The 17,740-nt window shown below is 44.4% G+C and overlaps 1 protein-coding gene across 7 annotated transcripts in view; it reads right to left on the minus strand.

Moving 5' to 3' along the window:
• Positions 1-17,740, minus strand: part of Cacna1e (calcium voltage-gated channel subunit alpha1 E) — a 473,485-nt gene that overhangs the window by 150,804 nt on the left and 304,941 nt on the right. The gene's annotated exons all lie outside the window — the stretch shown is intronic.

Consider the following 17,740-nt stretch of genomic DNA (forward strand, 5'->3'; position numbering starts at 1 on the left):
AGTGGGACCAGGACCTGTCCCTAGTGCATGAGCCGGCTGTTTGGAACCTAGTGCCTATAGTGAGACACTTTGCACAGCCTTGGTGCAGGGAGGAGGGGCTTGGACCTGCCTCAACTGATGTACCAGGCTCTGCTGACTCCCCGCGGGAGACCTTGCCTTGGAATTGTTGTATCTTAAGAGACCCTTGAAATCAAACTCAGCGAATACTGAGGTGCTTTCTCTGACATCCTTGTCTCTTGACAAAGGGCTCTTCTTGTTCCCTGCGTTCTCACTGCCCAAGTCTTTTAAAAGGGATTTTCTGGATTTGTATTGCACGTATGCAGACTTTTGAACTCTCCCCCAACCCAACCCTTCATGCATCACTTTCAATATCAAGTTGAAACTCACAATAGATATTTTATCCCCATTTCATTGGGGAAATCAGGACCATCAAGATCAAATGCCACACCTATAACTAACATGCTTAATAAAATTAAAACCAGAGTTCAGAATGTCTATGGCAACTGTTGACCCATCCTTTTTACATACTTCTTTCTCCTTCTCACTACTAGACCTTGAAAATATATTTTAAAGTGATTGTTCTCATGTATCTTGTGGACATCTACAATCCAATCTTTTTTTTCTCCCCAATTATCTCATTTTCTTTTTCAATTAAGTATCAAGTCACATAAATATATCTGCTGATTGATCATGGCTGCTGTCACTGGACAGTCAGATCTTCCATTAAAAACAATCCCTAAGCCAAGCCCTTTTGGCAAATCTGTGCCTTTTGTTTTGGCCCTGCACTGAATTCAGATGAGACAAATACAACTCAAGTTGACTCAAAATTCAACACAAAGAAATTATAAAACATTTTTTAACAACTGAAGGGGACGAAGTCCTGCCAACTTCAGTGTCTGAGGTTTAGGTCTTTGGCTTCACCAGGTTGGGGTTAAAAATAAGTAGAGAGGACATGAGGCAAATCTCAAAAATAGTCATGTCCCATCATCAGAAGGAAGACGCAGAAGAACCAAATGCTGAGAGTTACCGAGGGCATGAAGGATGGGGAGGCTAGTGTGTCTGAGATGTGAACTAAGGAAGAACCGATGATTCTTGCAGGGCTATCTCTGCCTGTCTTCAGGATCATAAGTCAAATAGTCTTTAAAGCCTAGTTCACGCCAGGCGTGGCGGCTCACGCCTTTAATCCCAGCACTTGGGAGGCAGAGGCAGGCAGATCTCTGTGAGTTCGAGGCCAGCCTGGTCTACAAAGCAAGTTCCAGGAAAGGCGCAAAGGTACACAGAGGAAAAAAAAAAAAGCCTAGTTCACTTTGATGGTTCACTAGTGGCTCCAGATGAACACAATCCATGGGGCTTTATGGTCTTGCCAGTCCCCTTCAGTGTTCTTTGGCAACAGGGGCTAAGTTTACACCAAGCACCCAGAGCAGAGCTCAGCTGCTCATAAATGTATCGATATCAACAGTAACAATGATGAAATACATGGCTGTTGAGGTATCTCTGATCTCCAAGTGAGCTATGGTTGAAGAGCAGCAAGGGCGGCTGCAGAGTAAAACATTGTGGCTTTTTGTGGACCCTCTATTGCTGTAATTTATAAAAGGTAATGGTGGCATTTTGTGGGAAGTGGGTTTGGTAACCAGAGAACGTTAAGGAATACAGGAGCTTATATATGTCTCACAGGCAGTGAAAAGAACAGTAGGAAAAGATATATTGCTTACTTTACTGTGCCGTTTCATAAACTTTCTTGGTTGTAAAACTTTTTTTTCAAAGAAAATCTATTAATACATCAGCGAATATATCCCATAAGACATAGGGATGAAAGAATCCCCCTATTGGCTAAAAGTCTGGAATATCCTTCCTAACTCTGTTACAAAACACTCACGATGAATAATGTTGGTCCAGTCAGAGCTGTGTGAGAATGTTTGGAATTTACTTTTAACTCTCCGAATATTTTAATATCTGGAATGTGACAAAGACTTTGGCATACATAGAAGTAATTCATTAATAAATGGCCACAACTTTGAATACGATGATTCTCTTGTTAAAAATAGACCAATACAAATCCATTCTGATAATAGGTTCTCCATCTGTGGAGTTTCTCTCTCAATTGCTATACCTGTCTTCTACCTCAGCAATGGAGCATCCTGGAAGGAGAAAATGAGGAAGGGGAAGCGAAGGGAGAAATGCATAGCTGTGAAGACATCAGCCCCAGCCACATGAAGCCCTGGGGGTTAAGGAAACAACTGACAGCTTAACAGGTTCTTCAGGGGAGAGTAGTTTGACAGCGCCCACCATTACTTGCAACCTTTAACACAGTTGCTACATTCTCTTTACACCCAGCTCCCACCCTCCGCCATCATTCCTGACCAGGAGGCTTCCCATCCCTTCACACGGTCATTATGGACCAATAGCCACAGACGAAGGGGACAAGCCTCATCAGAAAGTGGGCAAGCAAAGGCCCTTCACTCACGATTCCCTCCTTCAGAATAGCAGGGTTCTTTCTGAGTTTGCATCTGATTCATCATTATTAAAAACTTAAAATTGTCCAGTGTAGGAGAGATGTCTACTGAAGTGTATTTTGAGATTTTTAAAAAGAAGCCCAACAACTCTGAAGGCGGCAAGCATCCTGATAGATACTGTGAAAAGTGGGAGTCAGGATACTCCTGCCAGTGTGGCCACAAAATGTGGTCATTTTCTCTTGAGCTGTCCAGGCGACTCTCTCTATAGGGGGTAGGAGGTCACAGCCTGGAGAAAAGGAGAAACTCTCCCTTTCATTCTTTCTTCACTGTGTCTTTGACTGTCACAGGGTTCACAGGGCACTTTTGTATCCAGGATACTCAAACCTTATTTTAACTTTAAGAACATGAGGCGGCCATGCTAAGGTCTTCAGGTAAAATCCTGAGGCATGAGACTATCGCTTCCAAGGTATATTCAGCTGGATTCTGACCCAACCCTAGGAGAGTCTCATATGAGAACCATCACCACCCAGACCTCCAATGGGGAACAATTAAGTGTGAATCAGGCCCTTCCCTGCAATGAATGTTACCCAGAGAGCAGCAGCCTCTTCATGCCATACCCATGGATCACCTGCTACAGTGATTGACTTTGGACTGAGGGATGCCTGGGTGGCTGATGAAGCTTGGTCTGTGTGATATGTCACACCCAGAGAAAATTTGCTTGTAGATCAGAGACCTAAGTAGGGAAGACACCTCAACAGGATTACAAGTGCCTCCCACTTGCTAGGGCTTAGATGGGAAATGAAAAGGTGGAATATCAGGATTTGCACTTGCTCAAACCTTATTTTGACTCCTCCCCTAGAGCTGGATACTATTTTTCTCCTGACCTTGGGCATTAGAACTCTGGCCGATCTTGACACTGGGACTTGAACCAGTGGCCTCCCCAAAACTGTGGGCTTTTATTTGACCTTGGTCTAGGGGTTGTACCATCATCTTCCATCATTCCAAAGCTCCTGATTCAGAGGGAGACATACTGCTGGCTTCTACTGGTTTTACCAGCTTGCAAACAGCCTCATGTGAACGTCCCAGCCTCTAATCAAGCACACCAATCCTCCTACTAAACCCTTTCCCTCATGTCTTATTGCTTAACTCTGGAGCACCCCAGCATGCCCACCACATGACAGCTAATAGAGGGAGAGCTTTTCATTAGATCACTGTCTTCTTTAGGGCTGATGTAACTACAATGCACAATAATTTCTCTGCCCAGCCCTTCTCCTGATGCCAGTCTGGCTGTTCCCCAGCCTCTCACCTGTCGCTTCACTGAATGACACACCCATGCACGTGTTCACATGACAAAAGTGATGACAGACAGAGAGAGAAGTTTGGGGGCGGCAACCCACCTGCACAGGAGTGCACAGCGGGTACCAGTCCTGACACTGTGGGAATGCGTTTCTTTGGGAACCTGCCTGATTGGGGGTGGCAAGCTCACCCACTCCCTGTGTAAACAGGCACACATGGCAATTATCACATTAATCTTTGGGGGTGGGCTGGGGGAGACGCAGGAAGACAGGGCAGGAGGAGCCAGCCTGGAGAGAAAGATGGGAATGGGAAGAGCAAGAAGAAGTGGGGCCTGTGGTTCTTCCTATCTGAGGATGTATGTGTACAACTTTCACAGGGTCCCGCCAGCCTCTACAGAAAGCATGCTGAAGCATCTCTCAGTCATGTTCCTGATTCTCAGAGCAGCTCTGAGCAGAGAGGCTGGACTACACATGACACACTAATGGCTTGGAGTCTGGGGAAAGAAGGAACAGGCTGCAGAACTCTTCACGGTCTTTGGGGGTACCCCTCATTCCCAGTCTGGAGGCAGTACTAACTGGAAGACCCAAGCCAGACTGCAGAAGCTTCCCTTGGCTGACGCACAATATCCACTTAAGATCAGGGGATACTCTGTCAGGCTCTTGCCCTGTGTTCTAGCACAACTCTGGCCTCTACTTAGCAGGTGCCATTGGGACTCCCTGAGTTGTGACAAATGAAAACATCCCCAGAATTTCCAAATGGTTTGCGTGGAGGGATTAAAAAAAAAAAATAGCTTCAGATCTCTGGCCTCAGGGCTCCATCTTTTTTTTTTTTTTTTCGAGACAGGGTTTCTCTGTGTAGCTTTGCGCCTTTCCTGGGACTCACGTGGTAGCCCAGGCTGGCCTCGAACTCACAGAGATCCGCCTGGCTCTGCCTCCCGAGTGCTGGGATTAAAGGCGTGCGCCACCACCGCCCGGCTCAGGGCTCCATCTTAATTAGAGATCAGTTTCACTACTCATAGCTCAGGTTGGAAGATGGTTAGAGCAGCCATCAGCCTGTCAAAGGAGCTAGACCATTTGTCTCAGCCAATGCACCTTTCCAAGGACTTTGCTCACCACTCCTAAGAAAAGGAACATGATGGTGGAATGTGAATATGAACGCAATTTCTCATCAAATACCTTCTCTGTCATGGTCCTGTACCAGACAGACTATTCTTCACCAAGTGACTATTCCTCCTTATCTCCCACTTCCTCCTAGCACCATGATGAGGGCCTCTATCTTACCCCAAGTGGCATTAGATTCTCTGTTCAGAACTCAATTTCATCCTATACATTCATGGACTACCTGCTATGGAGTAAATTCTTTCCTTTAAAACTAAGTGACCAGCAAAACAACCCCAGTCTTGGCCACCATGGAACTTGTAGTATAAGGTATACCTATGTGAAATAGATAAATATACAAGTACCATTCCAAATGATGTCAGTGTTGTGACACGACCATGGAGGCAGGTGATGGATTCCCTTTGGTTGACAGGCAGGGAACAATTTGTTTTAGAGAAAGAATCATATGAATTAAAGTGGGGTGGAAGAGATGTCAAAAAGCAGGGGGGTGTACAAGAAGGAAAAGGGGTGCCTTCCTTGAATGAACACTACTACCTTGCCTACCTCCTCCTGCCCAATCCCATGTAGATACTCTGAAACATAAAAAATAACAGGCAACTTCTTAGATGCATCTTTCATAGTGTATATTACAACAACCAGTATCCAGTAGCCCTGGGGCCCCTTCTACCCACCATTTTCCTTAAATGTAACCAAGACTTAATTTTTCTAACTATCCACTAGACCATACTCACTCAGTTAATGCCATGTGAATGCCCCCTTCCTTATGTTAAACTATCCATAGGAGTCAGTGGTCTTGGTAGGACAGAATCTGTGCCTTCCCTGGCCAGGTTTCCTACCTACAAGAGTACCCATCCCCTAACTGCTGTGGTTATTAACTCTGAATAGCTCACACACTGGTCTCATTCTTGCTCCCACCTCAGAAGTCTGTACCTGGCTAAAAGACCAGCTTGACCATGAACTTCAGGGTGATAATGGGGGGACCTGTAGCCAACGGCTGCCTGAACTGAAGCAGCATTGATGGTCCATCTCTTTCCGTGTTGGGAGGAACACCACTGTGATGCAGCCACACCCTGGAGCTGCCTATGGAACAAGGCTGATGCCAACACGTCTGAGACCACATCTCTGCCTCGTTTTCCCAACTTAGCTACTTTGTTCACATTCTTTCAAGTATCTCCGAGCAGCAATTCATTCCCCTCTAATCACCTCAGTCCATGTTAAGGAATCTAACTTGGAGGCATTTTATCCCTTCCTCACCAGGCCTTTAACTAACCTTATCAGGTAGCACCTGAGTCAGAGCTGCTCTGTGACATTTCTAACAGAGTCACTGTATGCCTTTGCCACCCCGTGCTTTAGGAAAATAACACAATGTACAGCATATCTTACAAGCTGTTCGATATTCTGAATGCCACCCATGGATTGTTAAAGCTGGTTTCCTACAAGCCAAGAAGAAAACTATGAGCTAATATGACTGAATCTATCATTTTCTAGAAGAAACTGAAGCCCAAATAATCAGAGTGACTCCTTTGAGGACCCAGGGAAATTACTAGAGGACCTGGGGCCACAATCTAGAGTCACAGTGGCTCAACTTCTTGAGAACCTGACTCTTTTATCCAATAGCACTAGGACTCCTGAAATCAATCCCAACCATACTATCACCACCTAAGGCAGCAGTTCTCAACCTGCGGGTTGTGGCCCCTTCAAGGTTTGCATATTAGATATCCTGCATATCAGATATTTATGATTCATAACAGCAGCAAAATTATGGTTATGAAGTAGCTACAAAATAATATTACAGTCTGGGGTCACCACAACATGAGGGATTGAATTTAAAAGGTCAAAGTATTCAGAAGGTTGAGAACAACTGCTCTAAAGGACAACAAACACGAATAGGAAAGCTCACACTGGGATCCTACAATTGGAAAGCAGCAGCTATCTTCCCAGCACTGGGTAGGGAAGAAGAACGGGAAAGCAGGTAGGAGGAGAATGGACGGAAAGCAGCAAGTCACAGGCACTTGCTGTCAATCAGCCAGGAGGCTGAGCCTCTTGGTTCCAGGAGGCAAGTCATTTCATCATGTCTCAAATCCTAGAGTGTATTTCATAAACATGCAAAGTTCCTCCACACAAGCAAATCCCAAGGCAACATCTGGCTGAGCCAGGGGCTACTGTGAATAACTAAGGCTCTCTGCATAGTATGGTCGGCCCAAGACCCCTGACGTTTCCCCACTGGCCTGGATTGTCAGTGACTGTCACGCAGGATGCAGCTATGCCTCAGTCCAGTTACACGAGAAAAAGTACAATACTAGGTTTCTGACTTGCAAACCACTCTGCAAAGCCCCCATATTCTATCTACTCTTCCTAGCACTTAATCTTACGTAGGGCCACACTTCCCATCATTATTCTCTATGGAATTAGTCCAGTCACGAGATTTCATCAGTAAACCATGAAGTTTAAGGGCATAATGGAGACCACCTCTGCTCGGGGTCAAGGCTACGCAGTCAGATCTGTGAGCAGTGTGATTTAATCAAAGAGAAAAGTTAGAGGAGTCAAGCAAGGCTTTGGGGGATAATTCTTTCATGTGGACCTAGAGAAAGAAATTTTCTACTGGCTAATCAAGAGGAAGACATTCCAAGGAAAGGGAGATAGATGATAAGAAGTCTACAAGGGTTGCATCAGCAGTAGCAAGTAAGGCAAGATGAGACAAAAAAGAAACAGGCTACAGGAGACCCTCGTTGGCAGCCTGAACTACACAGATCTGCTATTCTGGAAGAGTCCCTCCTTTTCTGTTCCTTCCCCTAGTCCCTTGTTCTATCAGACCCCAAGTCTGTTCACACTTGGAAACGTTGCTCAGCATCTATAAAGGCTTTCCCCAAGCACATTATTCCAGGATTTCCCTTAGCAATTAGGCACACCTCATCGTAGCACATACATTCATTCAACATGTCTGAGTAGGTACTGTGCATAAAATCAATGAGAAAGGAAAATAGTACTCAAGGGCTTTGTTATCCATAAGAAAGCTAAGTAAGAAACTTAAAAAAGAAAACTGCAATTGAAATTTCAGCATTAAGTGCTACACTCAGGCATTTATTCACACTTACTTATAAATCTTTTTTATATGTGTTCTGTCTCTTTTACATATTGTCCCTCCCTTCCAATTAGGGCTAAATGTTTTCTGGAGAAAGAACTGTGTCTCATGTTTCTGTGTGTGCTCCACCGATGCCTAGAATTTACTATAGAAAGGGCCTCATCTCATATTTCTGTGTGTACTCTACTGATGCCTAGACTATTACTCTACAAGCAGGAAGATTCTCAATAATGTTGTTGACTAATAGAAGATTGTAAATCTGATGGCATTCTTCTGCTTCACAGGCCTATATGAGTTTCCCTCCTTGGAAATAAATAGATCACTTATAAAATGGCATCTCTGTTGACATACAGCAGGTACACTTAGCTAGCTCAAATACTCAGCACAGTATATAAGAGCAGACACCCAAGAAAAAAAATCTCCAGATAATCATTTTCCTTGGCTTTCATTCTTCCTCCTCACCAGATTCTGAAAAGAAGGTAATTAATTTATCATGGAAGATATCTGTGCATTAATTAATGATTGTGCATCAAACCCTAGGTGACACTAGTTAGCCTCACTGGCTTCCTGAAGAAGCTCCAAGGCTCACTTTTGGTTTTTTTGTTTGTTTGTTTGGTTTTTTTTTTGTTTGTTTGTTTGTTTTTTTTTTTTTTGTGTGTGTGTGTGTGTGTGTGTGTGTGTGTGTGTGTGTGTGTGTGTGCGCCCCAGGAAGAACTCCTACTTTTCTGTAAGAACAGCTTGATAGGGAGGGCCCCCATGGTTCATGAGTTTTAGTTTCACCAGGACTCAAGCCAACATCTCTGGATAGCATGCTCAGCAGATTATACTGGTGCTGATGCTGTGATAATCAAACGCAAGAAGAGACCTACATGTCTGCTTATTGCCTGGGACATGAGAGGACCTGGGTGAAATTCTCCAAGATGGTGATGACCCATCAGTCTCCCATATCACACTGGGCTACAAGTATGTACAAGAGTATGTACAAGCATGCAGTCAGAGTCTAAAGGCTAATCCTCTTTACTTGTGAGAAGTCTCATCCACACCACCAGTGTCCTATAACTATCACTAACTCCTGAGCCCAGTGACTATCTGAAGGGAAATACCCCCTTCAGCAGGTGTCCAGTGGGACAGGTCATGCCCAATCCAGATCAATATGCCCCAATTCCCCTTTCTCTCAGGTTCTAACCTACTACTTCCTAGTCTTCCTTTTTCATCCCTTGAGTCACACTCTCTGGTTTACTCTGAAGCTGCCATGCTGAAATTCATGTTGATTCTTCCCTTTCCTCTAACAAGTCTATAAAGTTCGATTCAACCCAACATTTCTACTCATACATCTGAAACAGAATATAGATAATAAAATAATAAGGTCATTATTTCCCCAATCTGGGAATGTTGGAAAGAATTACTTTATATGTTTACTACTTTTGGCACAACTTTCTAGTTCATCCAGATGGAATATGATAGAGTCAAAGAAAATGAGTATCACAAGAACACACATAAATTGTCCCAAGGAAGATAACTCTATCTGGGGATACTAAGAAAATCATTAAAATATCTCTAAATACTTTCCTGTGGTGTAGATACCAATGTTACATATAATTGAAGAGATAAAAGTTTTTACTTCCTCTTGTTGCATCTACTCTGGGCTGGACACTTAGCCAAGAGCATAGCATGTCCTGACTCTAAGCAACATTCTATATGTTAAACACAAAGCATCCCTGGTACTGGAAACATAGCCAACCACTCAGGGATAATGAAGCCATGGATCTTGGAGGAAAACCTATAACTGCCATTTTACTAAGCCAGTATAGTCCCTAACTCCATTCTAAATGTTTATCCTTAAACCCACTGGTAAGTACAGTTCTCATACCCCATCAAGGAAACTTCTCTTTGCAATAGACAGAGACCATAACAGAAAACCACAACCGATCAAAAGGCAGAATTGTGGACCTCAGACCCAGTATATTAATCTATAACACATCTCCTACACCTAAGGCACAGGGATTATTTCAGAAGAGGGGGCAGACAGATTGTAAGAGCCATGGGAACAAGAATTTTGCTGTGAAATTGTGTCTCCCAGAAATATTGGAGACGATACACCCATGAAGCCTCACCAACATGGCTGCCTAAGCCTGACCTGAGCAAGGACACCCACAGGTATGTTAATGTGAAAGTGGGAAAACACGAGAGGTCCCAAACCTAGACAAAGAACTACAGGCAACTAGATACTGAGAGCTGGAGAAATGGTCTTCCCAAGGGAAGAGCACACTGATTACCCAATAACAAATGGTCAGTCCTGAAAGCATATACACACAAGTAACTTTATATGGATGGAGCAGGTTGTAGTCAATGTATCTAGTGATACACACACTCCCACACTCTCTCACACATGTACATATGCGTGTATGTGTGTGTGTGTGTAAAAACAATTAAAAGAAAAGAGGTCATGAATTTAAAAAGAGCAAAGGTTGGGTACATGGGAGGAGTTGGAAGGAGGAAAGGGAAGTGGAAATAATGTAATTATATTATAATCTCAAAAGTTAAAAAATATCATTAAAAAGATGAAAAATAGAAAAGGACACAATGCAGGCACGGCAAGGCTAAGGGATTGGCTGAAAGTTTCTGGGTTACTATCCCAAAGAGCCAGAACCCACACCTGGGTTTGCGCTTGCTTCCATCACTACACTGTGTTCCCTGGGCCTGCAGGCGGGGAAGAGGAAGAAATGACGGTGTTGCTCCCACCTGCAATGTGTTTGTGAGCAGAGCTACCAGAGCAGGTGTCCACAGAAGCAATGTCAGCAGGAGAAACCACACCGGTTCTGACTATCAGCACCCTACCCAGAAGGGATGTTGTTTCAGTTCTGCACCCTGACCTCATGGTTTCTTCTCTGCCGTGAAATCACGCCTGATAAATTTGGGAAACTGCCACGGTCAATCCTGTGGCTAGTTGTACAGCTACCATTCTGTTTACCAGAAAGACCGTATTCATCTTCAGAGCAGGGGGACAGTTGTCATTTCTATCCAATCTAGCTTCCCTTCTTAATATACTGCAGTAATATCCTGGCCAAAGCTCCTAGTGTGTATAAGCCCAGCCTAAAATATCTAATTTGTCTCTCCCAGTACCTGCTAAATAGGAAATCACAGCTTTTTGAGATTCAACCTCAGTATCATGTTCTCTCCTCCGTCTAGGATCTTTGTTCATGTTGCTGCCACACTCTGGGGAGCCTGCCTCCCCTTTTCTACCTGAAAAGTTTGGGCTCAAACCCTGATTGAACATGGATTTTCTAGGAAGCCCTTCCTAAAGGCTCTCACGCTCAACTTCAAAGAGCAGGTAGATCTAAGTTCCCACCCCAACTTAGCTCTCAGTAGGAGTTCTGTACATGTTTATTGAAAGAATAAATATTAATAAACTGAATGGATGGCATTGCTTAAATCTGTGGTAAGATATGGAAGAGTTAGCAACATTCTTGCTGAGCAATACCCTTGTAATTCCAGTGCTGGAGAAGTGGAGTCAGGTAGATCCCTGGGGCTTTTCCGACAGCCATCCTAGCCCTAATGAGCAAACCCCTGAGGCTAGTGAGAGCCCCTGTCTCACTTGTCTCAAACAAAGGGACTGGCACCTGAGGAATTACACCTGAGGCTGATCTCTGGCCTCTACATGCAAGCACACAAGCACACACACGTAAGCAAGCACACAAGCACCCAAAGCGCATGTGTATTCGCACCCACATGAACATGCGCACAAAACAAATAAGTCTGAGGCCATCAGAAGGGAGAGAGGAGGGGAGGAGAGTGGTGGGATTGAGGAAGGGGTGGGAGAGAAGGAAGGGGATGAGAAAGGTCTTTCAAAGAGTTAATTGAATGTGTAGGGGCTTTTCCGTGACTAAGAGGGCATACGGAGGGGATGATTAGAGGGAATTTATCGGGGATTATCATTTAATAAGCTCTTCCTGGGTCTATCTTACCACAAAGAATAACTCCTAATCCTCTCCGGAAGAGAGAGGCTCTATCACTGTTATCGCTGATGAGCTGGGAAAGGATTAAAAAAGACCGCTAGACTCTGCCCTCTCAGAGTGATAATCACGGCGGTGTGTGAAGCTGGGTAGGGAGCTAGAAAAGACAGCTCAGCCGGGCATGAACATGGACTACGATTCTTAGAGGATGCCAAGGACCCATGGGGAACTCTCCCTGATTTCAGAGAAATACGCAGCAATCCTTGAGGGTATGGGGATCAAGGAAGGAAGAAGGCATCCTTTATAGGGACATCAGAAAGCTTTGTTTCCCTGCCTACCAAGAAAGGCTCAGCCAGCACTACAGCACCTAGGGTATTGGGCTCTGAATGTGATGGAGGCAGAAAACATCCTCTAGGACCAACTCCGGGTCTCCAGGTGGTCAAGCCAGGCAAGGCTAAGCTTGCTGCTTTCACACCCTAGCCTGAGAGCTGGCTAGAGGTGCTCCTTCCTGGGGAATGCTTTCAAGTGTCAAGCGCACAAGCTGATCCCCAACACCCCTGTGGTTCACTTTCAAAACCCCAGCCACCCTGCCAAGTCCCCAATGTCTTCAATGGCCAGAAAGGTGTGCTTCCTCTGGCTGGTGTCACAGTAGCATTCCAGGTCTGTTTTGGGGTCCTAAGCCCCACATTCAAACCAAATCTGTATCTTATTCTCTTGGCCAAATGCTGGCGATTTAGTCTGGATGATACAGTCTGGGAGCTAGGAGTGTCTCTAGGGCAATTCTGTAGTTTGATCTACTGCCTTAGAATTACAAAGTATATTAAAAATAGAGTCAAATTTTATTAACTGATTTCTATGTATATTTTATCCACGTTGACATGAAATCTCAACCTTCTCAAGGATCCAAGGAGGTAGGTACTAGCACAACCATTCCCCCTGCCCCTGGTGAGCAAGTTCAAGGCCCGAATGGTTGAATTGCTTGTCTGAAATTGCATCAAGTGGCAGGGCAGAACAATAGTCCAAGCAGACTAGCCTTAACATTCATAGTCAACAAATTCAGTGTTTGCTACAGTACCCAAAATAGAGTAAACAATCTACAAATTTTAGACTCCAGCATTAACTTAAATAGGTAAAGCCTAATTCCCTCTAGACATCTTGGGGCTGGAGGAATGAATCACCATTCATTATCCTCTCACTTAAATACTTTACTTGCCATGAGCAAAGAAACAGTTGCCCATTTCCAAAGCTCTTCTATTTTATTACTCATAGAATACTAGATTGTTCATCATATCATATAATATTTACTCTCTTCTATAATGTCTATGAGTTCTTGGAGAAGAGGCTTTTGCATTACTCTAGATATTAAGCACCTAACAGTGTCTGGCACTGAAATGTGCAACGTAGGAAAATACGTGATGTATGAAAGAATGAGTCCAGTCATTTAGAATCAAAGTGGATAAGACCATTCTAGTCACTACCAATTCCAACTGTGCCAACTCAGCCTGGAGCAGAGGCTGTCAGAGGGTGACCCCTGGCCTAGAGCACCAGCATCAGCTGGGACCTTGCCGGAAATGCAGTCTTGGTTCCCAACACAGACTCCAGATAAGAACCTCAGCAATGTACACTGTAGCATGTGTGCTATGGACTTATTAACTCAATCCCAATGGAAGTGTTGGAGGTGGGGCCTTTGGTGAGGGGTTTAGTTCATGAGATCTATGCCCTCCTGAATGGAATACTACTCTAATAAAAAGGCTTTGTGGAGGCATGTGGTCTTCACCATGTTTATGCTTCCATCTTCTGAAAACACAGCACACTGCCCTTCCAGAATATGCAGTGATCACAGAGACAGCTCGTGACAAAGGCAAGACCCTCCTCAAACGCCAGTGGACTTTGACCTCCATAACTGTGAGCCAAAATAATTTTTTTTTAATCTTTTGAGACAGGGTTTCTCTGTGTAGCCTTGGCTGTCCTGGAACTCACATTGTAGACCAGGCCAGCCTCGAACTCAGTGAGATCCATCTGCTTCTGCCTCCAAGTGCTGGGATTAAAGGTGTGTGCCACCACCACCTGGCAATAATTCTGTTCTTTATAAGTCAAGTATTCTGTTAGTGCAGCTAGAGGTATCCAAACTTTAGACACTGTGAAACAACATTGTCATCTACAAATGTTTGGCCATATTCACAGCTTTCCTGGGACATATTATGGCTTGCAGTCCATAGGCTGGACATAATTGTCATAAAACAAAGATGTTCCAGGGATAACTAATTAAAGTTTAAAGATCCAAAAGAAACATCAAGAAGTCTGCCATAGTAGCATGAATTGCTATGTAGATTGGCGGGGTGGGGGTGGGGTGCTGAGCAAGAAGAATGTCTGAGGTTGAGTGGGGAGGAGGAAAGATGTCAGAAGACTGTGGGGAGACACGAAGGAGGGGGAGAGAAGAAGCGGGAGAGGAGGAGTGGGTGAGGAGATTGATTCATCTTGCAATTGCCTGCAAATGAAATGGGTTCATGATCTCAGCTGGGTGTTGCCATAGCAACAGGCACAACCCCTCCTACCACCCCCTCCAGGATGACCAAGCATCAGGCACCCTCACAGAGGCCCAAGTCCAGGACAGCAGAGAATTGACATTTCAGTTGAAAATCTGTGAAGGAGACCTTAAAGGAGGTTCTTCCCAGCTGGGTGTTGGACCCTGGATGCTTTCCTAGAGAGGCTGGTCCTAACACAAGGGCGACATGGAGTTCCACAGATGAAGACACACCTACCAGAAAGCAGACTAGAGGCACCAAGGTGTGTCCTCAGCACCCCAGGCCACACCGTAACAAAAGCTTCCTGGGATGACATTGGAACCCACAGTGAGAAAGAGTGACTGGCTTAGGAAGAGAGGAAGCTCATCCGGGCTGCAGGTTTAGCACTGGTGGTACAAACCAGGAGATGGGCATCAGAGATTGGGGAAGAGCTACCCTAAAGATGGGTGAGGACATCCACCTGGAGGAGGAAGAACTGACAGGAGGATTCAAGGTCAGAGACTCCAGTGGAAGAGCACCCCTGCGGATAATGAGGAACAGGAGGCTAGATTCCCCATACCCTTTGCTGGAAACAGCTAGAGCTCCCAGGGCGCATGCCCAGAGAACAAACATCTAATTGGCTTCTCTAATAAAGAGAAGATTGGTTGCAGACAGGGACACTGAGATAATCAAAATACATACTACTCCACACACTTGATGGGGAAAAAAAACTCAGTAAAAGCAAGTTCATAGCCAATTAGACATTAAAAGTAAGATATAATTGCTGTTGTTAGGTTTGTTTCTAAGAACTGTGTTGTGATTAGTCTAATAGGCTAGTGTGAGAGTTCTGAGCAAACTGCACATAAGACTTCATCTCTTTGTCTTTCCTTCTAAAGAAAGGAAGCAAGGAAGAAAGGACAAGACCAGTAAACCGTGGCTATGTTCAGAAAATCTGCCCTCAGAAGACTGTCTTTGACCAGCCTTGAACTCTGAGCTGGGGGTGGGGAAATACCTCATATTTGGAAGAGTTTTCACATAAATTTCTTTTCATTCTTATAGTGAAGTCATCATTACCCCCATTTCACAGATGGAGAAACTGGGCTCAAGGAAGCCAGATAGCATGCAAATTGCCTGCCTTTGTGACCTGCTCACTTACCTATGGTGAAGGACACAATTCGGTGCAGAATAATGAAGGGCAACTGTAGTCTGTAAATTACACAAGGGCTATGATGTCTTCTGAAGCCAGAATAGTGTCTCTCTTGCTGGACTTATTACCTCTCTAAGACAGTGTGGCTGAAAGGAAAACCCTGGCCCCACCTGCCATTAGTCCTGAGACACTGAACAAATCACTCACTCCCTCAATACTTCCATTTCTCAAATCATCTAACTGGAGTGATCACTGCTGCCATGAAACAGCTGCATGAAGATTAAGAGAGCAATATAGTCTGATAGCCACCAACGCCCCCATGTACCGGCTGGCCATGTAATGGTTGTGCAATTTTGGGTAAATTACTTCACTTTTCTGCCTCTCTAATTGTCTCATTTATAAAATGTATAGATTAGGCACAATGAATCTGAAGGACTTGGTGGCTTAAGGAAGGGTGAGCAGAAAGCCCTCAAAAGTATGCAATGTAGTGATGAGACTGCATTTGAACACCTGCAGTGCACACCACCGTGGTGGTGCCTCACAGATGCACTCACTGAAATTGTGCTGGCCTCTAGGTGACACAGCCCTGAAGGTACATCCTGTGGCAGTGGTCCACACCACCTCTCTCCTGTTTGATGGTGGCTCTCCCTTCACGCTCTTAAAAGCATCTCCTGGAAGCACACCCTGGAACAGTCCACATGCATTCTCCAGCACGGAGCCGATTTCCAGGGAGCCCAATCTAAGGTAGTTCCTAACATCTTAGAGGCTGTTCGGTAAAGGTAATTGAAAATAGTAATAATAATAGTCCACAAACTCAAAAGACTGTGATTTTGTCTATGCCACTCCCAGAAGCCTTGTAAAATTGCTGGCTAGACTATAGATTCTTAGAGGAAAGGAAGTGTGCCTTGAATGTCTTTATATTTTCCCCAAGCTCCCCCATGGACAGCAGATGCTCTAGAAATACATTTGACGTGTACAGGTTATATTTCTATTCATTCCAGAATCAAATCAATCTGCATGGGTCCAGGGGGGCACAAATTTTATTTCTGCAGTGTTGACACACACAGCTTATAACTGGAACACATTGGTTCAACAATAAGCAAGTTTATAAATGAAATCCCTGAGAGCACACCTTTGCAAAAATGGGCCACATAAATCGTACCAGGAAGTAGGCTTTATATGGGATATTGTTACTAACCATTTTGTAATTAAATATTAAATATTAGACAAAGCTCGGGTTTGTAAATACAGGTGTTGCCCACCTAGTTCCCCCAGCATCACTGTTAGTCTCCTTTCACACTTCTCTCTCCACCACCAAGTTTACATAGAAAGCCAAAGACAGTTGCTTGGAACGGAGTCCAGCTCCCCTAGTACTAAACTGTATTCTTGGGTTACACTATTCTCTAAACTGGCTGTTCTGGGAATACAGGCATGCAAGATGTGAGGAAATGCGCAAACATTGATAAAGGCACAAAGAAACCTGTAGTTCTCCAATTTGTCATCCCTCTGTGATATTATTATAGACTGTGCAAGGGCATTTAACAAGACATCCCATGAAGAATGTATAGGTTCTATTATGGCATCAGCTTATTCTGTTAAAGATGAATCTGACTTGGTTTTAAAGTCTACAGGGTTGCATAGGAATGAGCGCTTGCCTCTGTACCCCAACAGAATCATTGTTGTTTATATTGGCCTTATGAACTTCATGCATGGACTTTGAAACTTCATGAAAATCTGGGGGAGTGTGAGATCCATTTGAAACCTGAAGTTGGTCTGACTTCTCTGGGTGATAAAGCCTTTAAGGACATACAGGAAGCTCCACAAAGATCAAATGTCTGTCACAGGGCCCAGAGTTTAGAAAAGGTGGTCAAGATGAGGGGTCCTCAGCTCTTTCTTGTTGTCTTGTTATGAGAGATTGCAAAATAGGTATTTTTCAGTCTGTCCCCGGAGACAAAAGACCCAGCTCTTCCTTGTTGCTTTAGCTGCCCTCTGAGCTGTGAGAGATGACAGTGTCCTTTATTTGAGAAAAGGCAGGAGGCCCAGTCCACTGCTCAGCTCTCTCATGGACAACGATCCCTCACCCTGAGAATACAACCCCAGGTACGTACCTCCTGTGATCCTGCAAAATTCCAAGCACTTATTAGTTTACTGAGCATCCAGACCAGAGCACAGTACAAGGACATCACA

Source organism: Peromyscus californicus, unplaced genomic scaffold (genome assembly GCF_007827085.1).
Source record: "Peromyscus californicus insignis strain IS unplaced genomic scaffold, ASM782708v3 Scaffold_14__1_contigs__length_90479793_seg_2, whole genome shotgun sequence".
Lineage (NCBI taxonomy): Eukaryota > Metazoa > Chordata > Mammalia > Rodentia > Cricetidae > Peromyscus > Peromyscus californicus.